The 18,143-nt window shown below is 41.4% G+C and overlaps 1 protein-coding gene across 1 annotated transcript in view; it reads right to left on the bottom strand.

Moving 5' to 3' along the window:
- The window catches only part of LOC126416890 (uncharacterized), a 391,039-nt gene that overhangs the window by 286,394 nt on the left and 86,502 nt on the right, over positions 1 to 18,143 (bottom strand). The gene's annotated exons all lie outside the window — the stretch shown is intronic.

The raw sequence follows: 18,143 nt of genomic DNA, 5'->3' as shown, positions 1-18,143 counted from the left end.
TGTAATTTGTTGTAAAGATGTCGGATGCAGTTTGTGGGATGGAGTACCACGCGTGTTGCATTTGGTCGGTCAATAAAGGGACGCTTAAAACTGGTTGTGGATGATTGTCGTCCTACGATGTCCCATATGTGCTCGATTGGAGACAGATCTGGTGATCGAGCACATCAAGGCAACATGTCGACCCTCTACAGAGCATGTTGGATTACAACAGCGGTATGTGGTAGAGCGTTATCCTGTTGGAAAACACCCCCTGGAACGCTGTTCATGAATGGCAGCGCAGAAGGTCGAATCGCCAAACTAATGTACAAATTTGCAGGCGGGGTGCGTGGGGTAACCACAAGAGTACTTCTGCTGTAATACGAAATCGCAAGCCAGACCATAACCCCAGGTGTACGTCCTGTGTGCCTAGCACGCATGTTGTTTGCAGACCCTTATCTTGCCTCCTAGCCAACGCACGGCCATACTGGCACCCAGGCAGAGCTAGCTTTCATCAGAAAGCACAAAAGACCTCCATCCTTCCGTCCAATGAGCTCTCACTTGACACCATTAAAGTTGCAAATGGCAGTGCTTTGGGGACAATGGAATACACGCTAGAGGACGTCTAGCTCGGAGCTGTCCTTGAAGTAACTGATTTGTAACAGTTTGTTGTGTCACTGTGGTGCCAACTGCTGCCAAATTGTTGTTGCAGATGCAGCACGATGCTCCAGAGCCACGCGCCGAACACGAACGTCTTCCCTTTCGGTAGGACCACGTTGCCATCTTGCGACCATAGCTGCCAGCAATCACGTACAGTGGCAACATTCCTGCCAAGTCTTTCTGCAGTGGCGCATCAGGAACACCCAGCTTTCTTAGCCCCATTATACGACCTCGTTCAATCTCAGTGATGTGTTGATAATGTCATCTTTGTCGTCTTTACGACATTCCTTACTAATATCAACTCACCGCGTCAATCTCAAAGGAAGCTAACGTTCACGACCGTTACAACGCGTATTAAAAGCAAACCTGATATGAATCATCATAGCGCCGCTATAAGCGCCACTCTTTTGTGACTCGTGCGAAATCTGAATACACATCATCTGTCAGACGTAGAAACAGGCCTACAGCTTTGGTCTGTGCCGCGCAAATCTTTCTTGGTGTTGTAATTTTTTTGTGTGAGTGTTGGTATAACCATGATGAATAAGCTCTGACATGGAAATCTATTAATTTTCCGATAATCCACCGATGATCATGTTATAGTCGAAATCTAGATCTGTAATAAAATACGGACTCTGCGACTTTGTAACGTACCTACAACAAACGTAGCCTATGTTAGCCTGTTGCCATGGATTCGATAAGGAACCTGAGCTATCATTAATCGGAATCTAACCTTCATGACAATATGTGCGTATTGTGTGAGTGTCAGTTTCACTGTCTTTTAAACCCTCAACAGATCGGTACATACAAACTTGAAACTAACATTTGGATAAGCTATCTGACTGCGTATTTGAGTATGAAAAACTACAGGAGAAAATGAACCCTGTAACAATATATACCTAAGCTATCTGACTGCGTTTTTGAATAAGAATTTACAAGTTTTTGTATAAGAATCTGACTTGTGCAACAGAATTTACTGGATTACAGTACATGACGTGTGGTATGTCAGTCTCTTAGGTGACTGCCTTTTTCCATGTGGTTTACTGCAATTTGCAGTAGCATGCAGCAGCAGCGACAAAAGTTTATTGTTACTGAGAATGAATTTAATAAAATGGAGTTTGCTTGGGTCCTGTTAACTACTAAATAACTTGAAAGAACGGATTTCATAAATTAAGTCTATTTAAAACTTCAGAAATCATCATGACCAACAACAGCGTTGGTAGCTCAGTTGGTAGGGCCCTTGTCCGTGAAAGGCAAAGATCCCGAATTCGAGTCTCGGTCCGGCACACAGCCCTGCCAGGATGTTTCATGACCAGCAGTAGTTTGACAAGTATTAATAATGGCGAAATGCCTGACATTGACATAAGTATCAATAATTTCTGAGCGCCAGATTATAAAATTATTTCAGTTTCAAAGTTACATTAACACTTAATAATCACAGCATATTTATTTGGAGGCTTCTTTAACTGACAAGCAAAACATCGGATTATTGCAGACTCGGACTAACAATCACGATCCTAAACCTGCAACTGTGCTTTACACTATACTTGCGAATTTTACCTTGAATTCCATCAGCAAGCGTAGTTAAGCCATCTAATCTCTCCTCGTCATATGAATGAAATCAGGCCTTGAGTGTGGTAAGATCTGCCTTCACCGATGTGAGGGCAGCATGACACGTCTTCTGTCTCCGAGCTCTCGACCGACACTACCTAGAATCGCGCTCCGATGTTTCGCCTCCAGATTGTTACTAGTCTGACAACAATGCTTAAAATCGCGCTCACATGTTTCGCCCTCAGATTGTTGCTATCGATATCTGAGTGCTTATTTATTTCCAGTCTTGCACAGTGGAAAGCATAGCGTAAGTTGGCTATATTGTTTTCAATATGATGGAGAGTTTTGACACACTCCTTACAACTTAGTGCTGTCCTTCCTTACATATGAATACGAGGTTTGATTTTTTAGTTCCTTTCGCTCCGTCCTTCATCTTTCTTATAATAATGCCACAAATCGTGACGCCAGAATTTTGGGATGGAGAGTGAAATGGTTAATACACTATCTTATCAAAAGCATCTTGACACCGTTCAGCGTGTGTGTTCACCCTTCGCCTTCATGTCGCTCTGAACTCTGCTGGGGTAGTTTCAGTGAGTTGTCAGAACGTCTGTGGAGAAACAGCAGCCCATTCTTCCTAAGGGCCTAAATCAGACTGGGTAGTAATGTTGGAAGCTGGTGTCTGGAGTGAAGTCGACGTTATAAATCTTCCCAAAGGGGTTTCATAGAGTTCAGGTGAGAATTATATGTAGGTCAGTCCATTTCAGGAACGTTTCTGTCCGAACTATTTCCTCACAGGCACTGATTTACGACGGAGTCCATTGATATACTGATACAATTATCGTCCCCAGTGCCTCTAGTGTATGCAGTAAACAGTTCCGTAAAATGTATTCACGTCAGTCCTCATTCAGTGATTTCGTAAGCGCACTTTGGGGACCCCAGACTAACCACGAAAAACACAGCCAAACCGCAACACTGCCTCCTCCGTACTTAACTGCTGACACGGCACATGATGGGAGGTAACGTTCTCCACGTATCTACATCTATGTGATTACTCTGTTATTCACAATAAAGTGCCTGGCAGAGGGTTCAATGAACCATATTCAAGCTGTCTATCGTTCCACCCTCGAACGGCGCGCGAGAAAAACGAGCACTTAAATTTTTCTGAGCGAGCCATGATTTCTCTTATTTTATCGTAATGATCATTTCCCCCTATGTAGGAGGGTGCCAACAGAATGTTTTCGGAATCGGAGCAGAAAACTGGTGACTGAAATTTCATGAGAAGATCCCGTCGCAGCGAAAAACGCCTTTGTTTTAATGATTGCCACTCCAATTTGCATATCATGTCTGTGGCACTATCTCCCTTACTTCGCGATAGTACAAAACGAGCTGCCCTTCTTTATACTTTTTCGATGTCATTCGTCATTCCCTTCTGATGCGGATCCCACACCGCACAGCAATACTCCAGAATAGGTCGGACAAGCGTCGTGTAAGCAGTCTCTTTAGTAGACCCGTTGCACCATCTACGTGTTCTGCCAATGAATCGCAGGCTTTGGTTGGCACAACCTACCACATTATGTATGTGATCGTTCTAATTTTGGGTATTTGCAATTGTAATCCCTAAGTATTTAGTTGAATTTACAGCCTTCAGATTTGTGTGACTTTTATCGCGTAGTCGAAATTTAGAACCCAAACTCTTCCACCGGACTGTCACAGAGAATAGGGTGATTTGCCACTCTAAATCACTCGTTTCCACTCACCACTGTTCAGTGATGTCGTTGTTTACATCACCTCAAACGTTGGTTGGTACTGACTTCAGACATTTAAATTCCTACGCACAGTCACAGCGCTTTTGCTGGCCGGTTCTAGGCGCTACAGTCTGGAACCGCGCGACCGACCGCCACGGTCGGAGGTTCGAATCCTGCTTCGGGCATGGATGTGTGTGATGTCCTTAGGTTAGTTAGGTTTAAGTAGTTTTAAGTTCTAAGGGACTGATGACCTCAGACGTTAAGTCCAATAGCGCTCAGAGCCATTTTTGAACCACAGTCACAGTGCTAGCTGGACTGCTATTAGCACTGTGGTGATTTCTTCCGTTGATTTCATGCGATTTTTTAAAACCATCCTCAGCAATGTCGACGGTCCCTGTCCATCCGTACACGAAGTCTGCATTTCAGTTGTTCCTTCGCGTTTCCACTTCACCGTCACCATCAGTCGACTTCGGCAGCTGTAGGAGAATTGAAAAGTCCGTCATGGATTTGTTACTCAACCTGATATTAGGCCAAACCGCGAAGAATTTGCACTTGAGATTTTGAGTCACGTTGACGATGACTCAGACTATCTGAAGAAGGTGACGGACGAAGCTTGATTTCATGTCTCCAGGAAGGCAAACTGACACAATGGGATGATCTGGGGTTCTGAAGCCCCGCTTTGGCAGAGAAATTGGGTGGGACAGTCCAGAAGTAAACGTGTCGTGTGTCTGATTCACGATCGTGTGGTTGGACCGTGTTTTCTTTGGAGAGGCGGCAATAGCCGACTGTTTATCTGGACTTGTTGGAACATCTTGCATTTGGAATGGTCGAAGAGCTGCAACTTGACATCGTACTGCAGCAGGATGCTGCCCTTCGTCACTGGGTCTCCGCTGTTAGGAAGGCTTTGGACGACACATCTCTGGTTTGTTGGATGGTAGAGGAGGGCCCATTTCCTAGCCCCCTCCCCCCAAAGTCTCCAAACGTTGCCCCATTAGAGTATTTCTTTGTGGCTTTGTGGGGCATTCTGTCTACAATATCCCGGTATGGTGGGACCTGCAGGAGATCGCATCAGAGCAGCAATTGCCAACTTTAATTCAAGACCGGACAAGGCAGAAACTAGAATATCTCTTACATGCCTTGAGCGTTACAGACGTCACTAACACTGTACTCTCCTGTTCCTCCCATTGTTATTATTACTCATGTTTGCAATTGGCATTCAACGAAATTTACACCAAAAAATATTAATCGAAGGGCCAGTAATGTACATTGTATTAGTGACAGTGAATTGTTTTAGAGTACTATACGTTATTAATGACATTAGCAACATCATAGAAATAGGTGTTCAATGATATAATGTTTATTGAGTTTTCCAATAACATTTTTGCCAAAAAAGCTAGGTTATTCAATTTGTTTGCCTCGATAAGTACGGATGGTTAGGACACCATACAGCACAAAGTAATATCTCGATTAACCGAACCGACCACCATTACGGACATTGCTCACAAATATTGCTGTAATGGCGTTCGAACGACAAGCATCAGGGTATGACTGCCGTTTAAGGTTAGACTTGCTACTCACCAGAATTTCAGCTAGTAATAGCGAATACTCCGTTCAAGAATCACAAGAGAACAAGGTACGCTTGTAGAAGGCCGCTTGATGCGGGAAGATTTCAGTTGGATCACTTCATGGTCAGACAGACATTCCGAAATCAGACACTGGATTGTAAGGCTTACGCAGGAGCGGATACGGACTCAGATCACTATGTAGCAGTGACAAAAAGTACGCTGAAGTTTAAGAGATTAGTCAGAAACAATCAATACGCAAATAAGTGGGATACAGAAACACCAAGGAATGACGAGTAACACTTGAAGTTCTGTAAGGCTATCGATACAGCAATAAGGAATAGTGCAGTAGGCAGTACAGTTGAAGAAAAATGGATATCTCTAAAAAGGGGAATCGCGGAAGTTGGAAACACAGGTACAAAGAAGGTAAATGCAAAGAAACATAGGAAATAATTCAGTTGATCAATGAAATAAGCAAATACGAAATGTGTAGGGAAATTCTGTAATATCGAAATACAAGTCTCTAAATAATGGAATAAATAGAAAGTGCAGGGAAGCTAAGACGAAACTGCTGCAAGAAAAAATTGAAGAAATCGATAGAGAAATGATTATCGGAAGGACTGATCCAGCATACAGGAAAGTCAAAACATAGGTACAAAGAAGGTAAGTGCAAAGAAACATTTCAAATAATTCAGTTGACCAACGAAATAAGCAAGTACAAAAATGTGTAGGGAAATTCTGTAATATCGAAATACAAGTCTCTAAGTAATGGAATAAATAGAAAGTGCAGGGAAGCTAAGACGAAATTGCTGCAAGAAAAAATTGAATAAATCGATAGAGAAATGATTATCGGAAGGACTGATCCAGCAGCCGGCCTGTGTGGCCGAGCGGTTCTAGGCGCTTCAGTCTGGAACCACGTGACCGTTACGGTCGCAGGTTCGAATCCTGCCTCGGGCATGGATGTGTGTGATCTCCTTAGGTTAGTTAGGTTTAATTAGTTCTAAGTTCTAGAGGACTGATGACCTCAGAAGTTAAGTCGCGTAGTGCTCAGAGCCATTTTGAACGGATCCAGCATATAGGAAAGTCAAAACAACCTTAAGAGCGCAACAGGAATTACGCTGGTAAATGCAGAGGAGAGAGCAGATAGGGGGAAAGGGTACATTGGAAGCCTCTATGAGGGGGAAGATTTGTCTGATGTGATAGAAGAAGAAACAGAATTCGATTTAGAAGAGATAGGGGATCCAGTATTAGAATCAGAACTTAAGAGAGCTTTGGAGGACTTAAAATAAGACAGAAGTGACAGATAACATTCCATCAGAATTTATAACATCATTGGGGAAGTGGCAACAAACTGACTACTCACGTTGGTGTGTAGAATGTGTGAGTCTGGCGACACACCATCTGACTTTCGGAAAAATATCCACACAATTCTGAACAATGCAAGAGCTAACAAGTGCCAGAATTATCGCACAATCAGCTTAACAGCTCATGCATTAAAGTTGCTGCCAAAAATAATATACAGATGAATGGAAAAGAAAACTGAGGATGTGTTGGGTGACGATCAGTTTGGCTTTAGGAAAAGTATAGCCGCCAGAGAGGTAATTCTGACGTTGCAGTTGATAATGAAAGTAAGACTAAAGAAAAATCAAAACACGTTCGTAGGATTTGTCGACCTGGAAAAGGCATTCAACAATGTAAAATGGTGCAATATGTTCGAATTTCCAAGAAAAATAGGAGTAAGCCATTGAGATAGACGGGTCATATACAATATGTACAAGAACAAGCGGAAATACTGAGAGTGGACGACCAAGAACGAAGTGCTCGAATTAAAAAGGGTACAAGACAGGGTTGTAGTATTTCGCCCCTACTGTTCAATTTGTACATCGAAGTAGCAATGTTGGAAGTAAAAGAAAGCTTCAGGAGTGGAATTAAAATTCAAGGTGAAAGTATATCAGTGATACGATTCGCTGACGACATTGCTATCCTGAGTGAAGGTGGAGAAGAATACCATGATATGCTAAATGGAATGAACAATCTGATGAGTACAGAATATGGACTGAGGGTAAATCGAAACAAGGCGAAAGTAATGAGAAGTTGCAGAAATGAGAAGAGCGAGAAACTTAACATCAGGACTGATGGTCATGAAGTAGATAAAGTAAAGGAATTCTACTATCTAGGCATCAAAATAACCAATGACGGACGGAGCTTGGAGGGTATGAAAAGCAGACTAGCACTGGCAAAAAGGGCACTTTTGGCCAAAAGAAGTCTGCTAGTATGAAACATAGACCTTAATTTGAGGAAGAAATTTCTGAGAATCCACATTTGGATCACAGCTTCGTATGGCAGTGAAACATGTACTGTAGGAAAAACCGGAACAGAAGCAAATCGAAGCATTTGAGTTGTGGTGCTACAGACGAATGTTGAAAATTAGATGGACTGATAAGGTAAGCAATGAGGAGGTTCTGCGCAGAATCAAAACCGAAGCATTTGAGATGTGGTGTTACAGACGAATCTTGAAAATTAGGTGGGCTGATAAGGTAAGTAACGAGGAGGCTCTGCGCAGAAATGGAGAGGAAACAAATATGTGGAAAACACTGACAAGGAGAAGGTAAAGGATAATAGGACACCTGTTAAGACATCAGGGAATGACTACCATGGCACTAGAGGGAGCTGTAGAGGAAGACAGAGACTGGAATACATCCACCAAATAATTGAGGACGTAGGTTGAAAGTGCTACTCCCAGATGACAAGGTTGGCGCAGGAAAGGAATTCATGGTGGGTCGCAGGTCGCATCAAACTAGTCAGAAGACTGATGACTCAAAAAAAAAAAAAAAAAATCGAATATAACACTTGAGGATACTCGTGTTGGCTGTCTCTTTATTGCTTAAAATGGTTCAAATGGCTCTGAGCACTATGGGACTTAACAGCTGTGGTCATCAGTCCCCTAGAACTTAGAACTATTTAAACCTAACTAACCTAAGGACATCACACACATCCATGCCCGAGGCAGGATTCGAACCTGCGACCGTAGCAGTCGCACGGTTCCGGACTGCGCGCCTAGAACCGCGAGACCATCGCGGCCGGCTTTATTGCTTCCCAAAGTAAAAAAGTCTACCCTGGCATCGTATCTTGTCAATTATATTTGTCACCCTCTACAGTGCAAACCTTTTGTGGGGCTGTATTAAAGACACGGTGTACAGCAATAACCCCAAAACCATTACTGAGCTGAAACCAGCCTTTCAGACCGTCATCGACAGCATCGATGTTCCGACACTTCAGCGGGTCATGCAGAATTTCTCTATTCGTCTGCGCCACAGCATCGCCAATGATGACAGGCATACCGAACATGTCGTAATCTACATCCGAATAGCTCTAGTAACGTTTACATGTTGAATAAGGTGTGTGCACGCAGTAGTTTGTAAGTAATTTAAGCTTTTTTCACGTAGTTCAATAATTGTCAACCTGAACATCAGTTCCTTGTTATCTTCCTTGCTGTTTGAATGAAACAACAGCTGAAAAAGAATGGTATCGAAAGGTCGATATGACTCTGCTGTACTGTCACCTACTACTGAACATATGCCGCGCGGAATTAGCCGAGCGGTCTTAGGCGCTGCAGTCATGGATTGCGCGGCTGGTCCCGGCGGAGGTTCGAGTGCTCCCTCGGGCATGGGTGTGTGTGGTTGTCCTTAAGATAATTTAGGTTAAGTAGTGTGTAAGCTTAGGGATTGATGACGTTAGCAGTTAAGTCCCACAAGATTTCAAACACATTAGAACATTTTTGAACTGAACAGATGTCACGGAGTTGTAGATTCGTTTCACTGTCGAATCGTAATTTTCTAACGATAAGGCGCTACAGAGACGACTGGGAGACCGTGTTTTTGTTGGCCGCAGTGAACCTGGCGACGCTGGCGAACGGCTACTGCCTGGGCTGGCCGGCGGTGGCGCTGCCGGTGCTGGAGAGCAACGGCACGGCGCTGCGGCCCAGCCCGCTGGAGTCGCCGCTGAGCAAGGACGAGGCCTCGTGGGTGGCGGCCGCCATGATCCTGGCCAGCTCCTTCACGCCGCCGCTGTACAGCGCGGCGAGCGCGCGCTGGGGCCGCAAGGTAGGGGCGCCGGCTATCGCTCAAAGCACCGGTTTCCGGCGATATCGGTTTTTCCTTGCTACTTCAACCACACTATTAAAACCACTCAAAGTAACCGGTTTCTGAAATAACCTATTTTGGGTTTTCTATTCCTATTAATTCCTGTGATAAATGTAAAAGTCGAACAAAGATCGAAAAATCTGTTGCTATTTGGTCTAAAACTGACATGGTGAGACCGTGGCTGTGTACAATTAATGTAGGTTAATTCTTACAAAGAAGAACACAGCAACCAGCCACTATTAATACTGCCATTTAATTAGGTAAATAGCGCCGTTACCGGTTTCGAACTGGCAAGTTCATCATCAGACGGCTGTTCACATGATTTTTCAAGATACACTTTACGGACGATACTGTAAAGTGTATCTTGAAAATCCTGTGAACAGCCGTCTGATGAGTAACTTGCCAGTTAGAAGACAACAACCAGCCACTATTAATACTGCCATTTAATTAAGTAAATAGAGCCGTTAGCCACTATTAATACTGCCATTTAATTAAGTAAATAGAGCCGTTAGGCTCTATTTACTTAATTAAATGGCAGTATTAATAGTGGCTGGTTGTTGTCTTCTTCTTTGTAAGAATTAACCTACATGAAAAATCTGTTACTATTCTTTATCCGTCTTGACCTGACTGGAACCTAATTAAAAATTCTTACGCCAGACGCGTTTCACTTTTATTTATAAATCGTCTTCCGTGGCTTTTCTGCAAATTGAATACATACGTTTATACATTTTTGGTTGTTGTAGGTTAAAAACAGCGTTTTATTTTTAAAGTTTGTCTGCAACATACTTACAGTGTTTCTTTACATACTCGGCTCCCTCCCTCCTTGCTAGCAGCGGTTGGTGTCGAAAGGCTACATTTCACATCTGCGCTTGGCAGTTTTTGGCATTCTGTAGTATCTCCTGCCCTGCACTATTTACGATTCACTTTCTTAAACTGTTTTTCATTCTGAACTGTCGCAGTCTTTATGTCTGCTCGTTTGTTTTCGTTCTTGTTGTGAGTCTTCCCAACCTGTGAAACGACTCTTTTTTCTCTGTCCGCGCGCGGGTGTGTGTGTGTGTGTGTGTGTGTGTGTGTGTGTGTGTGTGTTTGTCTGCGGTGTGTGTGTGTGTGTGTGTGTGACAGAGAGAGAGAGAGAGAGAGAGAGAGAGAGAGAGAGAGAGAGAGACACAGAGAGAGAGAGAGAGAGAGAGAGAGAGAGAGAGTTATTGAAATTGTCTTATATGTATGTAGAGGAATGGATGGGGGTGGGGGGGTGGGGTGAGTTGATTTTTTTTTGAAAGGGGTGGGGGGACAGGAATTATAGGACAATCTGGGAGGAGATGGTAGTGGTAAACGGAGCCTGTGGTTATATGTGTATATTTAATGTTATATTAAGTGGTAAATCAGTTTAAAGAGTGTGTGGTTTGCCAAGTTGGTCTGATAATTTATGAGTTTAGGATGTGGTATCTTCCTTGTAAGGTGAGGGCGTGGTTTTTGTTGTTGTTTACCCTTATGGTTTCCATGTCTGAGTCTCTGGCTGTAATTTTATGTTGGTGTTGGTGTAAGTGTTCTGCAAAAGTTGAATGATTTGTCCAGTACTTCTATGCTCTTAGATGTTTTTTGTATCTGGGGTCAAATGTCCTCCTGGTTTGATCTGTGTATCTTTCATCACATGCATTGCCTGTCGGTTGGTATATTCCTGATTTCTGATACAGATCAGTTTTTCCATTGTTTTTAGAAAGTATTTCTGAATTGAATTGTTGGTTTCATGAGCTATTTTTATGCCTTGTTTTTTTTTAAAAAAAATATTGGATATTCTGTGTGAACATTTGTGGTTAGAATGCAGCATTTCCTGTGTTGTACTATTTACAAGGCACTTTCTTAAACTGTATCTAATTCTTCACTGCCACTCTGGGCACTGCGGAATGACAAAATCTGCCACTTGCAGATGTGAAATGTAGCCTTTCGACACCAACCGCTGCTAGGAAGGAGAGAGGGAGCAGAGTATGTACAGAAACACTCTAAGTAACTTGCAGATCAACTTTATAAAGAAAATGCTGTTTTTAACCTCAAACAATCGAAAATATACAGACGTATGTACGAGGTGCGACAATAAAGTAATGAGACTGATTTTCTTTGCAAGATGTGGCAACCCTACAGGCTTGCGTAGGCACAATATCTTTGACCTTGGTGTATAAGCTGCTTATAGTCCAAGCGGCACATCGTTGCAACTCTTAAGTCGTGAGTTGTGTTGTAATAAGTTAATACGTCTCCAGAATGAGATTTTCACTCTGCAGCGGAGTGTGCGCTGATATGAAACTTCCTGGCAGATTAAAACTGTGTGCCCGACCGAGACTCGAACTCGGGAGTTCGAGTCTCGGTCGGGCACACAGTTTTAATCTGCCAGGAAGTTTCAAGTTAATACGTGTTTGTGTCTCTCGTCACGGAAGAGGAACTGCATAATATTGCACAACGGTATGCCATTTCTTTTTGTGTTAAATTGGGTGAAAACGCGACGAAAAGTTACAGTAAGCTTCAGAAGGCTTTTGGAGAGGAGGTTATGTCAAGAGCTCAAGTTTTTCGTTGGCATGAAATGTTTAGTGAAGGCAGAACGAATGTTGAAGATGAAGACTGCAGTGGACGACCATCAACCTTACGGACAGGTGTCAACTTGGCCAGGGTGCGTCAGCTCGTACAATATGATCGAAGATTATCCGTGCAAATGATTGCAGAAGAACTGAACATCAATCGAGAAACGGTTCGTCTAATAGTAACTGAAGATCTTGGTATGAGAAAGATTTGTGTAAAAATGGTCCCCAAAAATCTCTGTCAGTACAGCAATTTTTAACCTCAAAACAAATTTCAGTACTACAACAGCCACCTTATTCACCAGATATCACTCCGTGCGACATTTTTCTATTTCCAAGAGTCAAAACGGCGGTCAAGGGACACGATTTTCAAACAACAAGACATCCAAAAAGCTGTGACAAGAGTCTTGGACAATATTACAGAAGGTGAGTTCCAGAAATGTTACCATCAGTGGCAAAAGCGCTGGAAAAAGTGTGTGCAATCAGAAGGGAACTACTTTGAAGGAATAAACACTAAACTTGACCAAAAAGGTAACAAACATTCTTTTCACATCAGTCTCATTACTTTATTGTCGCGCCTCGTATCCAATTTACAGAATAAGCACGGAAGAAGGTTTATAAATAAGGGCGAAATGTGTCTGATGTAAATCTTTTCAATTGGATTTCAGTCAGCTCAAGACGGATACCGTGTAGTAACCGATGTTAACAGCTGCTGCGGAAGATGGCCATGCAAACAAACATATTAAAGATTGAAAATTTTGACTCACTCAACTTCAAGGGAAACAGAATCAAAATGTTATATTAAATAGGAAAGTAAAAGAAAACTTACTCCTTACACCACTCCTTGCTTTTCTCGAAAAGTGATAAGCTGTTGAATACTACAAAAAAATCACCAGTACTCTCCTATTGATTCTAATTTTTTGAAACTGTGCTCAAAATCATGTTGCAAGCGTGGAGCATACCGCTATTTGGGCGCTACCGACAATCAGTGCTATAGGGTGAAAACTGAGGTCTCACCGGTCTATTTTTCGTGTTAATTCGTCCGTTTTCAATGCCTACAAGCACATAATATCAAACCATGCAGGCACAAGTAGCAAGCAGCTATTTTATTGTATACTGCCAATGAATTTTTGTTATTACTGTCACCATGATTTCCTCCCCCTTTTTTTTTATTTCCTCCGGTGTATTGCAGAATGCCACCGTACCTAATCGGGAAATACTTTTACGAAGTGACATAGCAAAGAAGTACAACAAAGACGTAAAAAGCTTCATTTTATGTAAAAGAGTGAAGACTTGCGTGTCATTTCGACACATGCATTTTTAATCTTTTATAGAAAATGAATCGTTGTATTTCTTTGCTATGTCACTTCGTAAAATTACTTCCAGATTAGGTTTGGTGCCATTCTGCAATACAACGGATGTCCGGCGACGGCAACGAGAAACTACCGTACAGATCAGGTGGAAGCTAGTCTTGCCCACTGCACGTACGATGATCGTTTGAAAAGTCCGTGCAAAGTCCGAGAGATGGCACCACCGGCGCGTATCGAGGTCATGTTTAGTTAGTAGCATCTTTGGGAAGAACGCAGACCAAGTTTGAGACATATTGGTCTATTTCTTTGTGTTTGCCATTCGTGTGAATCAAGGAATTGGAGTGACTGTCAAAAAATGGACGAAAAAGAATTATGAAAGGCAAAACGCGTCAGAAGACTAAAGAGAAGCTTGATAACATTACGGCAGTTTATAAGTGGTTTCAAAATTTTCGTAGTAGGCGTGTGGGCACAAGTGATACTGAACGTTCTGGACGCCCTGTGGAGGTTACGACTCCAGAAATCTTTGATAAAATCCATGATATGGTGATGGATGACAGAAGAGATGAAGTGCGTAAGATTACTAGTGCTGTGGGCATCTCAAATGAACGGGTACATAATATTTTGCGTAAATATTTGGACATGAGAAAGCTATCTGGAAGATTGGTTCCGCGATTACTCACGGTTGACCAAAAACGGAATCGTGTGAAGTGTTGCTAGGATGGTTTGCAGCTGTTCAGGAAGAATCCACAGGACTTTAAGGGTCGTTTTGTCAATGTGGATGAAACATGGATACATTATTATACTCCTGAGACCAAACAACAATCTAAACAATGGGTTACCAAAGGAGAATCTGCACCAAAAAAGGCCAAGACCATTCCTTCGGACGGAAAGGTTATAGCGACTGTCTTTTGGGATTTGCAAGGGTATGAAACGTCCCCGTTGAACAATTTATACACGACTGTGCTTAAACTGACACACAATATTTTGTTAGCGCAACGCAATCTGACTTTCAAAATTCCCTACAAAAGGATGGCCCTGACTAACATTAAACTATACCTTTCACAAATCACTAAATCACTTACCTCACAATAATCTTCGTTTCTCCCACTACTGCAATACAGCAAGCGCCACTACTGCCAGCTAAATAAAAGATTCAAACTACTAAAGGCACTACCTACTGATAGGGATAGTTAGCAAATGAAAGATATTAATAGAGAGCAAACAATGTATTTACCTTGATATCATCATGTATAAAAATAGCAGTTCATGACAAATTACAAATATCCGCCATCTCTCTCCCCACATCCACCACTGCTGGCGGCTCACCTCCAACTGCGCAACGCTACGCGCTGTTCACATCCAGCTGCCGCTGCCTAACACTACAATGGCAGACAACAATGTAAACTAGCCACAGACTGCACACAGCACAGCCAGTGATTTTCATATTGAGCGCTACGTAACGTTGCCAATAAGAAAACATAAACAGCCTACTTACATAGAGAAATCATAAACAGCCTACTTACATAGCCCCCATGCTCCCCACAAAAATTTTTACATATTGGATTGGGCAGTGGCCAATACAGATTTGAAAAAAATTTTTTCATAATTACAATAACAAAGAAATCAAATGCACACACTTATTGATATTATGTTGGTCAAAAGCTCAAATTTTCTCACAGTCCATAAAGACAGTCCTGATCATTCATTAAGAAAAAATAGTGTTTGTCTCAAAGTCAGAGCAGTAGAAGAAAATGCACACGGAAGTAGTGGATTTCCATGCAGTCTTGAAGAAGTAGCGTTGTCCTTCCAACGGAAAGACAGTGCTGACTCTTGACATGCTGACAGATAATGGGCCACAACAGAGCAAACCCACTGCAGAGTCAGTCGAAGTTTGGAAGAATATTGGTAGGTAGGTCATCACAGAACAGACCCACTGTAGTCCTGGTAGAGATTACGGTATTGGTGGGCCACCAGAGGTGCAGACCCACTGCAGGCTTTGTAGAAATAATGGTATTGGTGGGCCATCGAAGGTGCAGACCCACTGTAGTCCTTGCAGAGACGGCCAGCAGCCATCTGTTGCGACTGTGCAGGTGCACAATCACCATTGAAGAGTCTTGCGGATAATATAGCAAGTCCATAAACCACCACTTGTGCACTCACAACGTTTTTGGAATTGTCCTTAGAACCAGCAATGCTGTTATCCAGTCCCTTGCTGAATTAGTAACACACGTGCAAACACTAACAGTCCCTACTTCTCACATATTGTCCATGTACTATGACCAACAGAAACGTGTGCAGTGAAATGTAACTTAATTTGAAGAACTGGTAACAATTACAATTTGGTAACATAAAAATACAATAACAAAGGTACAAAATATATCATTAAAAACATAACAATATAGATAACATTTGTAGTACAGGCTTTACAAAAGAATAGATATAAACATATACATCAGTGTTACAGGAATTATGACATGAGTACAAAAATAAAAGATCAGAATAACTTTCGAAACATCAACTTCACACATGAGCATTAAAACAGAATGAATAATGTCTAATATCTTTACAAAGTAAATAACATATTATTAATGCCAATTATATTTGAGGATAACAGTATTCCTCATCATAGTGAATGTAGCTTAATATTAAAAGAAGAAAAAAATTCTATGAAACTACACAGAGACAGGAAGAAAACAAATACTCAAGGGTACACAAACACATAGTGGGATAACACCAATAGGAAAGGACAGGGTTCGTTTTCAGTGTAACATTTGGTACTGCAGTCCAACCCAAAACTTCATATATCTTTCCTCTTATTTCATCCTTTTTTTCCACCAAAAAAATCTTATCCAAGCATGCTTTCTGTATTCTGTTCATATTTCTTTCAAAATAATTATTTCTGATTGTACAATACTCATTTGGGCCCAAATCCTTTTTATATAACTTCGCAATGCATTCTTTACCTATTCTCCATAGTCAGTTTCTCATATAGTCTACCCCCTCTTAAGCTAACTTAAATCTACTGAGCTCAGATGCTAAACTAAGGGACGAGGCAATGCAGCAGCACGTAAAACAATTATTATAAACAGCAATGAAAAAAATGGAAAATTGCAAAGAAAGCTACAGTATAAATTAGTAAAAGTCAAATTCAATAACACTATGCCTGGCAAACAGCAGCAACTTATACCTAAACATGACATAGTGCAAGCAGAAAAAATATTACACTAAAATGGCCATGTCTAATACCTATGTCACATCTTAACATTAGAGTGATGCATCACAAAAACTTACGCTAGTAGATACCAAATCATAAAAAAATTATTTATGCAATTCCTGTGAAGGGAAATGTCTTGTTGTGCTCCCTCATTTGTTTTGGATAGATCATAAAATTATTTACTGGATCTGTAGGCATAAAATATTTATATTAGTACATATATTAAATTTTATTTTAACCAATGCTGCAGTGCAGCTAGAAACTTGATATTAAACAAAATGTGTAAATAAATACATAAAGCAAGCCATATGGCATTTTTCTTAACTAGCAAGACAATAGCCGTGAAATGTTTCTCATCGTTTTATTAGGCATTTCAGTAAATATCATAAATTACGAGCTCCACAGTATGCTTTCAACAAGGAGATGTCAGTAGCGCGGACAATGGCCTTCCCTTTCTTTTTTTTCTACCTGTGCCGCTGAAAAGGGCTCGCAATAATGGCTTTTTCTCCAGGCGTCTGACACAGCTGGGTGCCCGCGACGCATTACGTGCAGGTGGTCACTTAACTTTCGTACGGAAATATTTACGACAGCAGTTTCTGCTACCGTGGCAGTCTCATATAAAAATATTTCACAGGTCAAGAATTAGCGTTGCAAATCTGTAGAAACAAAATCCTATAAATATAAGTGTCCAAAAAAAATATTCGTCAGCATTGTGATACAGTCACACATTTCATAACTCTTAAAGTACGTTTCTTGGTTTCCAACATCCTGTTTCACAAGTCAAGAGTCCCTACCCACTATTCATTACTCCTTACCTTATTACACATATACGTATCCATCGACACTCGTCAATATTTCGTCATTATAAATATGAAGCATATTCAAATAACTCGTATAGCCTCAGCCTATTAATCATAAACATACCTCAGCAGCATAATACACATCGTCGTCGTAAAAATAACCTCATAACACCTCAGTCAAATTACAAAAATCGTCGTGGCTTCCTCCAATAATTAAAAAAATTCTCTGCTCATGTCAAAAGTGTCATCTGCCTCAAACGTACTTTAAAAATCATGAATCCATACCAAATACATCATTCAAAGCTCTCATAGTATCACAATGGTTCCGAAAAAATATGAGCATTTCACAAAGTACAGACAAAATACAATTTCATAAGTGTGAAGTTAGCCAACTGTGTAATTGCGTAAACATCTGTCACTGATGTAATAAAAAAGTTTATCTCTCAGTTACATGATCAGATAGCTGTGTAATTTGTGTGTTAGAGAAATATGGTACCGATGTGTAAAGTTGTATAAGCAAATACCATATTAGCTAGGGTTCCTTGTGGTTGCCAAACACATGATACACAAAGTAAGCGTGTACCCCCCTGAGGATAAATGTAATTATACTCCCAGGTGT

The sequence above is a fragment of the Schistocerca serialis genome, chromosome 8, assembly GCF_023864345.2.
Source record: "Schistocerca serialis cubense isolate TAMUIC-IGC-003099 chromosome 8, iqSchSeri2.2, whole genome shotgun sequence".
In the NCBI taxonomy this organism is placed as follows: Eukaryota; Metazoa; Arthropoda; class Insecta; order Orthoptera; family Acrididae; genus Schistocerca; species Schistocerca serialis.
The sequence above is the reverse complement of the archived record's forward strand: the minus strand, read 5'-3'. Positions and strand labels throughout refer to the sequence as shown.